Source organism: Ctenopharyngodon idella, chromosome 11 (genome assembly GCF_019924925.1).
Source record: "Ctenopharyngodon idella isolate HZGC_01 chromosome 11, HZGC01, whole genome shotgun sequence".
In the NCBI taxonomy this organism is placed as follows: domain Eukaryota; kingdom Metazoa; phylum Chordata; class Actinopteri; order Cypriniformes; family Xenocyprididae; genus Ctenopharyngodon; species Ctenopharyngodon idella.
The window spans coordinates 11,932,824-11,945,919 of NC_067230.1; the positions used below are offsets into that span (position 1 = coordinate 11,932,824).

Sequence of the window (13,096 nt, forward strand, 5' to 3'; positions counted from 1 at the left end):
GTGTCTTAAATAGTGTGTGCATGATGTAGTGCAGGTGAGAGTGCAATCAGTCCCAGGAATGAGGGCCTATGGGAAATGGAGTCCGAATGGCAGAGAGTCAATATTCTGGTGATGGCTCCCTCCGGCGGTCCGGAGGATGAACCGTGGGAGCCATATTCATGACAGTATCAGGATTACATCTGATGCCAATAGTAGAAATGCTTTTGCTTAAATTAACCTAAAGTATAATTTTTATTAAACAACGTCTGTTCAAAAACCTGTACGTAGTCATCTTAGAACTTATTTCTCAAAGATTCAAGTAGAAGGGTTAGGGTTAAGTTTTTGAGAAAACAGCATGTTTTAAAATAAACTAGAAATATTTAATTTGATAAAAAAAAATCCAAACATGAAGGTGTCTGTGTGTTTGACGACTCACAGATGCAACACACACGTCCCCGTAAAAACGAGGACTCAACATTGCGCTTATTTAGCTTAAGTTGCATCTTTAAGAAAATCACCACACATTTTCAGAGAGGGACCCTCAACAATCATTAATGATGGCCTCAGGATATAGGCTGATGAGGTGATTTACAGATCAGTCACTTCTCTGTGCTGAGCCTGTCTGTTGCCCCTTGACCCCCAACAATTTTGCATGGGTGTTAAACACCCTACAAGTATTCATTTATTTCAACTGTGTTATTTACAAAACAGCATTTTTTCAACAGAGTGAATCTACACATCTGAGGTCTTTCAGAGACATGACTTCAGGATCAGTGGGTCTCTTAAGAATATTTAATTGTGCTTAAAAACCAAAGATCAGGCCAAATCCCCTACATGACAATGTCCACATCAGACTCTGTACTTGAAAATATCTTTGCTGTTAAATATGTTTAAAAAACCTCACATGTAAACTTACATTTTTTAAGGTGACGCATGTCTCATAGATCTATATGATTTTCTTATTTCTATAGTTTCAATTCCTAGTAAATATAAAGTAAACCAAAAGAGTAATGCTGACAAATATGTTTGCTGCAATGTTTTTAACAAATAGATTACCTTATTCCAAACAGTTCCTCACACAATGAAACCATTAAGGATAGCCAAAGGCTCATGACAATGGGTGAAAACACATTACTATGTAAGATATGTAAGATAGTTTTACCAAAAATCAAATACTGTATTACATTTAAAAAAAAAAAGAAAAAAAAAGATAATATTGCTTTAAAGTTTAAATAAAAAGTTAAAAGCAAGCGTATCTTCATACCATGTGTTCTGACACAATATTTGTTTTATAAAATTCGCAGTTGTTATTTCTAGGTTCATGCTACCATTATCAGCCTGTTAAATATGAAGTTAATACATGATGAAACAAGAGAATCATGTTACCAAATTCTTTTGACACAATGTTTTTAAGAAAAATGTTTTTGTTTGTTTGTTTTTAAATACAACTAAACCAGATAACACATTGTTTTTCTTTTGACAGACTATTAGACAAAAATTATTTTCCCCAGTGGTGTTGGAATAGGACTTATTTAAAAGTTTTGGTCATTTTCAACATGTATTATACAATATTTGTACGTTAGTATCAAGGGTCCACACCATGATTGAAGGTTTTAGTAATGCTTTAGATCAGAATCCAGATTTTAGCAACCAACATGACATTAAATAGTTGTACCGGTGTACAAGTGTGTCTCAACTGTTTATAACAATTTTTGGTAACACTTTATTTTAGGGTCTTTTAACTAGTTGCTTATTAGCATGCATATTACTAGGATATTGGCTGTTTATTAGTAATTATTAAGCACATATTAATGTCTTATTCTGCATGACCTTATTCTACATTCTTAATCCTACCCAATACCTAAACTTAACAACTACCTTACTAACTATTAATAAGCAGTAAATTAGGAGTTTATTGAGGGAAAAGTTGTAGTTAATAGTGAATAAATGTTCCCTATACTAAAGTGTTACCCAATTTTTTTAGATTATTATTTTTTACTCAAATAAACAGATATTGAATATAGCTTACTGACATTGCTTTTTCCCCTACAGATAAAAGCCAAACATTTTCTATGTAGAAATTATGTGAACACACAACTCAATGAGAATATTTTATATGGTTATGATATTTTCAGAAATTCAAAGGGCGCAGTTACAAAGAAAATAAATTGATAGTTCTTGTAGTGCAATTATCCATCTCTTCAATGTGGGTTTGCATGAAGCATCAATACAAAAAGTAAGTCTGGTTGTTTGCGCTTGAAACGATTACGAATGAGACATATCTAACCATTGCGCTGAAAGCTATGATTTCATTCAGTTTGAGGAGGGTAAACAAAGTTACACACTGTAGTAAAGCTATAGATACCTCTCAAACATGATCTTTGTACAAATTTCTACAAATTAAGTGAACACAATAAATTCGCACATCTAAATTTAAGAGGCCTAGTAACTAAGAAAGCAGCGACATCATGTAAGAAAAGTGTCATACTGCATACAGAAGTCCACTCTTGATCTATTGTGATAGGCATTTGTACCCCCTTCACTGGTCTTAGTCACATTATAAAGACTATCAAGATCACTGGTAGCATTTTATTTGTCGGTCTGTATATGTTTTTAGCCGAATACTCCTCTCAGGTTGCTGTCAGTGTAAGTTTTTGCAAATCATCACATGTGTGATGAACACAGACCATTCATTTAAGCATCTTTTTAGATGTATGACTAAACTTTTGACAAAACCAATTCTGTTTAATTAATCAATTCTTTCAACATCCCAGCATGACATTAAAGAATACGTGTATTATAGTATACAGTTTTGTTAGAGTCTATGCCACGCTGTTGTAATGCAAACTCATTTGAGAACTATAACATTGCATAACCTCGTAAAGAAGAAATTCAAACAATCATTATACAAGCATTATACGTACACAATTTACCATGTGTGTACAACATATAAGAGACATTTAGCTATAATGTAAACATAATACAGAAAACCTCTCTTCTGATCTATTGCAAAAGATTGTAAATGCCATTTTTTTTTCCACTATCAGACTATCACCCTGTTTATAATTTTTGTTAATTCATCATTTGTTAATTTTGTTAAAATACAGTTTTAGATGAAGACTGCTCTCTGAATACGGGGGCAAACATGCAGCTACTCACAGGAATTAATGAAAACATGATACTCCTACTACATGAGAGATGTAGTACTGATGTTCTTTTTGATGTTCTAAGACTGATGTCGTCTTTCTGGTCTGTCTGTGGTCACAAGACACATAATGCGCTTAAAACAAGTCTTGCCGTTTTTCTGGTACATTCTGTTACATACTATTACACTTAGTTACAGCGTGTTACAGTTGCGAAAAAATATTTTAATTGTACTCTAAACAGCACTTGAATAAAAAGTAAACTTGATTAGTTATTTTAAGTGAAAGGTTAGTTGATTCAGGCCGTTTTATTTTGTCCGCTCCAAAACTATGTATTTTAGGCGGCTGCCTTTTAGGTTTTTGTCCAGGCAATGTGTCGTCACGTTTGTCTCAATAATTTATTCTTCTTTTAGGAATTTATTATGGTAAGTGGTTTTATCCCTGATCCGCATACGATCAAAATTGTTTAATATCTCATCATTTTTTACAATTTTAAATACTTCCCCCGCTTAAATATTATTTTTATTCATTTACAAGGTAGAGTGTCAGGTAGAGGAGATGATTAGGTTGTCACTCAAGACGTCCTCTGTGTTGTCTTTAATAAAACATTTCAGCGTCATTAAGACAAGCTGTATTCGTAAATACATTGAAATAACTGTAACAATACAAATATCAGCTATGAATAACTAAAAAAAAAAGCCTAACAACATACACAAATGATTTTAACTCTTTCACAAACCAGACTGACCCCAGGTAAGGATACCTCAAATACCTAACTCACAATAGTTAGACATCTTGACTTTATCTGCATGTTTAGGGGCGCTACCGTTCTTGTCCTCATAAATTTTTATGGTTCTTTGATTTTATTCACATTTTTTTTGAAACACAGTGTTTTAACATCTCCATTCTTCTTTCTTCTGTAATCGTAATTTTGAGCGTATTTGTTTTCCTTTATCATTTTACCCGTTTCCATTTTGTCCGAAAAACTATGTTTCCTATACATTTAGATGTAATGTGATGTTGAAATAGCGCTGTTCTCTGCATCTCTTTGTAGCATTTGGTTGATTTAATAAAATGATGGTTTAACCATATTCTTGAGTCATTTTACATACTATATTATAGTTTACGGTATAGAATGCAGAGCAAAGATCATTGAAACATTGTAGCTTGTAAAACATTTAAATGACTTCAAACGCTATATAGACGTTTTACCGCCCAATGATATGGGGGTTAGAGGCTAGACACAGCGGATGTTCACATTCTTTCTAGTTAAAACCTACAGGACCTACCTACTGAATAAGCTTTAGGAAACAGTCTGCAAAGCTACAATGGCTACTCCACAAGTTCCTGAAACTTCTGTTGAAAGTTATATTAAAATGGAAGAATATCTTCCTTACGCACGGCAGAAAAAACACAGGATTCATTTGACCAAGTTTCTTCATGAAGATGAAAATTTTTTGAAACAGGAATTTCTGACGGCCGATGTTTATGTGGGCGGCTTTGTTTTTAACAAAGCATTACGCACGGTCAAATTCTATGCTATGGAATTTTTTGAAGAAGAATTTACATCACAGATACCTTGTGTGCTTTTGCCCGCCAAGGACTGGTCATTTTTCTACAATCGTATCTGGACTGATCTGAATGCGATCGCTGGTAAAAGCTTTTACATGAACGAGTGGGATGGAGTGACCCCAAACATGCGTTACAAGGTGATAAAGCCCGGTGATAACGTAACCATATCAACCTGTTTGAACAAGTTGCTTCATGACCAAAACCCCATTAAGTTGATGAAACCTCATGAGGAATCCGAAATGGACTTTTGGTCTCAAAGCAGTGAGGGTTCTGAGTCTGAGTGGGACCGCGACTGGCCAGTTCCAGAGGACGACCCCTTCGAATGCTGCAGGTCTACAAAAAGTCTATATTTTGAGTGGAGTGATGTACCTGCATTACATACCGTCTTTTTAACAATAGACAAGTTGTTTAATTCGAGCTGAATTCATTTGAAGCATTGCTAAATGTTCAATCATTCATGGTGATGTGCCTTAATATGTATTAAATGGTAACGTGATATAGCAAAACCTGAAATGTACAATGATATTGTAATGTATCGTGCCCTTGCTTCTGTTTTGTGTTACTTGCTCTATGTGTAATTGTTTTTGTTTAATAAACTGATTGGATCCAATTTCCCTTGCCTCTAAGAATCTGTACGTTACAGACATAATGGTTTATTCCAATTATAGAATTTGTTTAAAGTATGTATATTTTCGAAAAACATTAAAATAAGACCTTATTGATGTGAAGTGTTATATACAATATGTGCATTACATTTAAAATTTTACTTGAGACAATTTAATACGATGGTGTTAATAAAAGTCTTTCATTTAGTATTACTTTAGTATTACTATTAAAGTCTTTTAATATCTTAATATCTTAATCTTAACTTAACTGTTCAGTAAAAGTTAAATGTCTGCACAAAAAGAAATTCCATCCTATTTCTACATGTTATGGCCCTTTATTATGATTTTTTTTTCTCATAATGTTTAATCAAAATATAACAGTGAAAATAATAAACTGGCGACTTCTCTACTTCACTTGTTTATGACTTCCTGATGGCTACCGCCTGCGGGCGGGTGAAGGCGGACCCCAATTGGCTGTCCAGATAAAAACTGCTCAGCATCGCTTATCGCAAGCATCTTGGGTTTCCTAACCAAGGCATCTATCTCTACAATACGACATCTGCATCAGTGTGGACCGCAGTGCTACTACAACATCTCATTGATCAAAAGTCGAAGGAACATTGTCTGGTTGTTACATGGCCCACCAAAATCAACTTTCCTGATTGTCTGAGCATGTCACTTCTTCGACTCACACTTTGAGGACAAAGGATCAGATCTAAGGACTCGCTCACAGGAGATTCAAGAAAGTTTATATCAAAGACAAAGTTTATACCGTGCACAAAGTTGAGTTCTAAGGGACACACAAGTTCTATGGCTACACAAATGCTGATGGAGCGCGACCCCCCTTTGAGTTCTGACGATGCCGTACAAAAGCCGCTGGTGTGCGAGTGCGCCACGGGCAATGAGTGTCATCTAAAAGCCACATTAGACTGTATGTTTAAAGATTATTTCAGAGGACAGATGGTTGACCTGATGTACAGGATCATCGAAGACAAGTGCAATCAGGATGACGATGATGATGATTGTATGGAGGGAACCAAGCGTGAAACAAATCTCAAAAAGGAAATGGATGTCATAAGAGGCCTGACAAATTCATGGTGTTCTGATGTAACGAGCATGTGTGTTTACACCAAAGAACCAATCTGTGTAATGATAAGAAAAGTTCTGGATGTGATGTCTGAATGTACCGAACAGTTAGAAATTACTGACATCATATGTATGTGTACATTTGTAACGGATGTTTGTGTCTCACTGCGTTCAAACAATGCTGATGATAATACCATCGGCAAAATTGTTGAAACGCTGGTCAATCACGCCTTAGACCGAAACATGATAGCCTGCAGAGATTTTCTTTTCTGGCTAGACCACCTGTAATGTCGTTATTACTGCTTTATTTTATGTATGTAAAGTCATTTCTTTAATGTATATTCAACAATGTTGAAATAAAAGACTGAATCACCTGTTGTTATACCATGTCTGAGCACATTAAAAACATTATTACAGAACCTCTAACCCCTGGAGACTAAAACGTCTAATTAAAGACAACACAGAGGACGTCTTGAGTGACAACCTAATCATCTCCTCTACCTGACACTCTACCTTGTAAATGAATAAAACTAAGATTTAAGCGGGGGAAATATTTAAAATTGTAAAAAATGATGAGATGTTAGACAATTTTGATCGTATGCGGATCAGGGATAAAAACCACTTACCATAATGGATTCCTAAAAGAAGAATAAATTATTGAGACAAACGTGACAACACATTGCCTGGATAAAAACCTAAAAGGCAGCCGCCTAAAATACATAGTTTTGGATCGGACAAAATAAAACGGCCTGAATCAACTAACCTTTCACTTAAAATAACTAATCAAGTTTACTTTTTATTCAAGTGCTGTTTAGAGTACAATTAAAATATTTTTTCGCAACTGTAACACGCTGTAACTATGTAACAGAATGTACCAGAAAAACGGCAAGACTTGTTTTAAGCGCATTATGTGTCTTGTGACCGCAGACAGACCAGAAAGACGACATCAGTTTTAGAACATCAAAAAGAACATCAGTACTACATCTCTCATGTAGTAGGAGTATCATGTTTTCATTAATTCCTGTGAGTAGCTGCATGTTTGCCCCCGTATTCAGAGAGCAGTCTTCATCTAAAACTGTATTTTAACAAAATTAACAAATGATAAATTAACAAAAATGATAAACAGGGTGATAGTCTGATAGTGGAAAAAAATGGCATTTACAATCTTTTGCAATAGATCAGAAGAGAGGTTTTCTGTATTATGTTTACATTATATGCTACCAGTGATCTTGATAGTCTTTATAATGTGACTAAGACCAGTGAAGGGGGTACAAATGCCTATCACAATAGATCAAGAGTGGACTTCTGTATGCAGTATGACATTTTTCTTACATGATGTCGCTGCTTTCTCGGTTACTAGGCCTCTTGAATTTAGATGTGCGAATTTGTGCTCACTTAATTTGTACAAATTTGTACAAAGATCATGTTTGAGATGTATCTATAGCTTTACTACAGTGTGTAACTTTGTTTACCCTCCTCAAACTGAATGAAATCATAGCTTCAACGCAATGGTTAGATATGTCTCATTTGTAATCATTTCAAGCGCAAACAACCAGACTTACTTTTCGTGTCGATGCTTCACGCAAACCCACATCGAATAGATGGATAATTGCACTACAAGAACTATCAATTTATTTTCTTTGTAACTGCGCCCTTTGAATTTCTGAATTTTCATAACCGTATAAAATATTCTCATTGAGCTGTGTGTTCACATAATTTCTACATAGAAAATGTTTGGCTTTTATCTGTAGGGGAAAAGGCAATGTCAGTAAGCTATATTCAACATCTGTTTATTTGAGTAAAAAATAATAATCTAAAAAAATTGTTATAAACAGTTGAGACACACTTGTACACTGGTACAACTATTTAATGTCATGTTGGTATCTAAAATCTGGATTCTGATCTAAAGCATTACTAAAACCTTCAATCATGGTGTGGACCCTTGATACTAACGTACAAATATTGTATAATACATGTTGAAAATGACCAAAACTTTTAAATAAGTCCTATTCCAACACCACTGGGGAAAATAATTTTTGTCTAATAGTCTGTCAAAAGAAAAACAATGTGTTATCTTCTTTAGTTGTATTTAAAAACAAACAAACAAAAACATTTTTCTTAAAAACATTGTGTCAAAAGAATTTGGTAACATGATTCTCTTGTTTCATCATGTATTAACTTCATATTTAACAGGCTGATAATGGTAGCATGAACCTAGAAATAACAACTGCGAATTTTATAAAACAAATATTGTGTCAGAACACATGGTATGAAGATACGCTTGCTTTTAACTTTTTATTTATTTATATATTTATTTATTTATTTTTTAAATGTAATACAGTATTTGATTTTTGGTAAAACTATCTTACATATCTTACATAGTAATGTGTTTTCACCCATTGTCATGAGCCTTTGGCTATCCTTAATGGTTTCATTGTGTGAGGAACTGTTTGGAATAAGGTAATCTATTTGTTAAAAACATTGCAGCAAACATATTTGTCAGCATTACTCTTTTGGTTTACTTTATATTTACTAGGAATTGAAACTATAGAAATAAGTAAATCATATAGATCTATGAGACATGCGTCACCTTAAAAAATGTAAGTTTACATGTGAGGTTTTTTAAACATATTTAACAGCAAAGATATTTTCAAGTACAGAGTCTGATGTGGACATTGTCATGTAGGGGATTTGGCCTGATCTTTGGTTTTTAAGCACAATTAAATATTCTTAAGAGACCCACTGATCCTGAAGTCATGTCTCTGAAAGACCTTAGATATGTAGATTCACTCTATTGAAAAAATGCTGTTTTGTAAATAAAACAGTTGAAATAAATGACTACTTGTAGGGTGTTTAACACCCATGCAAAATTGTTGGGGACAGACAGGCTCAGCACAGAGAAGTGACTGATCTGTAAATCACCTCATCAGCCTATATCCTGAGGCCATCATTAATGATTGTTGAGGGTCCCTCTCTGAAAATGTGTGGTGATTTTCTTAAAGATGCAACTTAAGCTAAATAAGCGCAATGTTGAATCCTTGTTTTTACGGGGACGTGCGAGTTGCATCTGTGAGTCGTCAAACACACAGACACCTTCATGTTTGGATTTTTTTTTTTTTTTATCAAATTAAATATTTCTAGTTTATTTTAAAACATGCTGTTTTCTCAAAAACTTAACCCTAACCCTTCTACTTGAATCTTTGGTTTTTGAACAGACGTTGTTTAATAAAAATTATACTTTAGGTTAATTTAAGCAAAAGCATTTCTACTATTGGCATCAGATGTTATCCTGATACTGTAGACTCCTAAGAAGAATATTTGATTTTGATTAAAGGAGTTTATTCCTGGGAGGATCTGGGAGTGTTTTATTTTATTAATGCTTTTTATTTTATTGTTACTTATTTATTTTTTATCATTGCAAAAATAACTACTTCTTCTGCTCTCTGAAAATGTAAGGTTTTAAAATATACATTTTTAATTTATATATTAATTTTACTAAAACTAAACTATGTTTAAATTATTTAAATATTTTTTTAGTAACATTTTATATTATTTATATTTAGAATCATTTCAATTTAAAATAGAGATAAGTTCCTTTTATAGAACTAACCTGAGGCATCACAGGGTCTGAATGAAACCATTGTTTCTCTCTGAAAATGCTTGGTGATTTTCATAATGAATTATTGAAAATGTTACACAATGTGAGAGATGGCTTGTGAGACCCGTACATTTTTACACACACACCGATAAATAAAATGTCAAAGATTTGATTTATTAAGACTTAAAAAATATAATTTAAAAAACTAAAAAGATTTAATTTGAATGATTGTTTAATTGTAAAATATGTAATTTAAACTTTTACATTTATTCTAAAATAATGTTTCATCCACCATTGCTCTCCCCCTTTGTGACTACCATGCATTGTTGCAAGTCACTTAGAGAGACAATGAGATAGTTTGTAAACCATTTCATGTTAAGGACATCAAAAAGTAAGAAATTTTATATTTTCATTTAACTAAAACTATAATAATTGGTTTTAGTAAATGTAGTAACTGTTTGTTATTATTAACAGTGTTATACTTTTATTTATTACCATCTTCCTTAAAAGAACAGAATGTTTTTCACTTTTGAAATGTGTGTGTGTCTGTGTGTGTGTGTCTGTGAGAGAGAGAGAGTGAGAGATTTTTTAGATTTCAACTTTATTGCATTCTGCTATTCATGTTAAGGAGTGCTTTCCCTCCTCTCTGAAAATCTGAGTTGTTTTAAATTATTTTATAATCATTTAAAAGAAGAGAATGTTTTTTTTTTTTTAATGAACTTTTTGAAGTGTGTGTGTGTGTGTGTGTGTCTGTGTGTGTGTCTGTGTGGGTGTGTGTGTGAGAGAGAGAGAGAGAGAGAGAGAGAGAGAGAGAGATTTCAGTATAAACTAAAAGCAAATGTTTTTATATTGTTATTTAACTAGCAAAATGTATCCCCATTTGCAAAACAACTTTTTTAATTATAATTTATACTAAATGACGTTGTGAGAATATAAAAATGAAAAACATTTACTGTGATAGATGGGGTCAGATTATACAGAAAAAGAAAAAAGTCTACATAAACCCTGCATAAAACATGGAAACCCCAACATGTCTGGACATGTTGGGTGTTTTATATTTCAAACTAAAAGCAATTGTTAACCCAATGGACATCGTTGATGGAGGAAATCTTTTTTTCAGGTTTTTATTTAACTACAATAATCACTCTTAGTAAATTTAGTAACTGATATTTATTATTCAGTGTGTTATAATTTAATTTATAAATTTTTGAAGAAGTGAATGTTTTTCACTTTTGAAATGCGTATGCGTGTGCACGTGTGATTTATCTTTTATCTGTGTTTTATCTATTTTATAAAATATACCATGCTTATTCTTTTGTTATTTTGATCCGGCTGTTTCTTCATTAAAATCTTATTTTTGTCACTTACACAGGAAGATTAGAGTATGAGCCGGAATGTGGATGTCTGCTCAACACATTCGTGACCCCGAAAATTACCCCAGGAATACCAATTTGCACGGTCAAAGTTCAAAAATCAGAGTTCAAAAAGACACCCTAATGAGGTCCATAGGTCAACCACCATTTAAATTCCATAACCCCAAGGTCATGGGGTCATACAACGGTCAACCATGGGGGGATGGGGAAATATTTGGGTGGTCCCATGGGGGAGGGGAATAGGTCATATGTCATAGGTCAAAGGTCAAAGTCATTAATCATTTTTTGTCATATGCCCCAGAATAATTACTACTCCTATATTTTAAAGTTTATTAAAATAGAAAACCATTATTTTAAATTGTAGTAATATTTTTTCTGTATGTTTGATATACAGCATGATGAGCATGAGACTTCTTTTAAAAACATTATAATAGTAATGCGTCCAATCTTTTGACTGGTACTGTAATTTGAACTATAATAGGCCTATACAAAATTTTCTTCACATGATGTGCAATAATACGTGCATGCATGAGATCACAAAAATCATGTTTTCTGTCAACAGTGGACATTATATTAACGTTAATACAGCTGATGTGATCCTGTTATCAAAGGGTTTTTTCACATAGCCTACCTGACTGAAAGGGCTCATTATGCGGGTCATTATGCAGGTCATTATGTGGGTCTTTGTCTTCTCAGGTGTGAATCACAACATTATTCATGATATTATTATTATTATTATTATTATTATTATTATTATATAATAACATGCAATATGTAAAATGGTAATGCATTTCTGTATTTAAATTTACACTTTTCATACTGTATGTGCAATATTTGGAGCAAAATGATTATTCAAATTCAATAATATAATTTACATTTGCTATTTCCTACACTAGTTTTAAAATATAATTTAAACATATATTTTAAGCTGATGCTCATCTTCATCAGTTTATGCCTCACTCTTCTTAGCTCTGCTGCCGCCATGTTTACAACACCTGGCCCCGCCTTGACGCAGTGATTGACGGGGCAGGGCGGAGACGTGATTGGCTCAGAATGCATTTTCAAATCCACATTGAATTTTGCTATATTCATTGCGGGACATTTAATGAAAATGCAGTCGCAAGTGTCTTAACTGTGAGTGCAAATTGCAATTAAAAAAATAACATTTAAATGGTCATTTTGCTACAATTTTTTATATGTTAAAACTACCGTAGGAAACAGCAAATGTAAAATTTATTGTTGAATTTGAATGATCATTTTGCTCCAAACATTGCACATATAGTATGGAAAATGTAAATGTAAATACAGAAATGCATTGCCATTTTACATATTGTATTGCCATTTTGCATAATACATTGTAAATCGAATATTGCTACACATGTGCTTCCATAGGATAATTTTTACATCATTTTGAAGCAAAAACTCTAGTCTACAACCTCCAATACCCAGAAGTCTTGTAAATATGTTTATGAACAACTGAAAAAAGCACATGTCAGGGCATGTCAAAACTTCTCCAGGGCCCCAAAAATCCTCAGACCCCTTGTGGGACTCTAATGCTGTGTGTTAATGCTCTGCTTTGTGTCTTTTAAACTGCCATTCTCAAGTTATTCAGTGGAGCTATTTAGTAATAGCCTACATAGGCAGTGGCATAGGCAGAATTTTATTTTTGGCAGAGACTGGGCAAAAGTGAGTGGGCACTTTCACTTATGAGGGTCCTTCACAACCCTACATATTCCATAT

At 33.3% G+C, this 13,096-nt stretch overlaps 1 protein-coding gene across 1 annotated transcript in view; it reads right to left on the reverse strand.

The window, feature by feature from the left end:
• Positions 1–13,096, reverse strand: part of LOC127523040 (collagen alpha-1(XXV) chain-like) — a 187,123-nt gene that overhangs the window by 114,836 nt on the left and 59,191 nt on the right. The gene's annotated exons all lie outside the window — the stretch shown is intronic.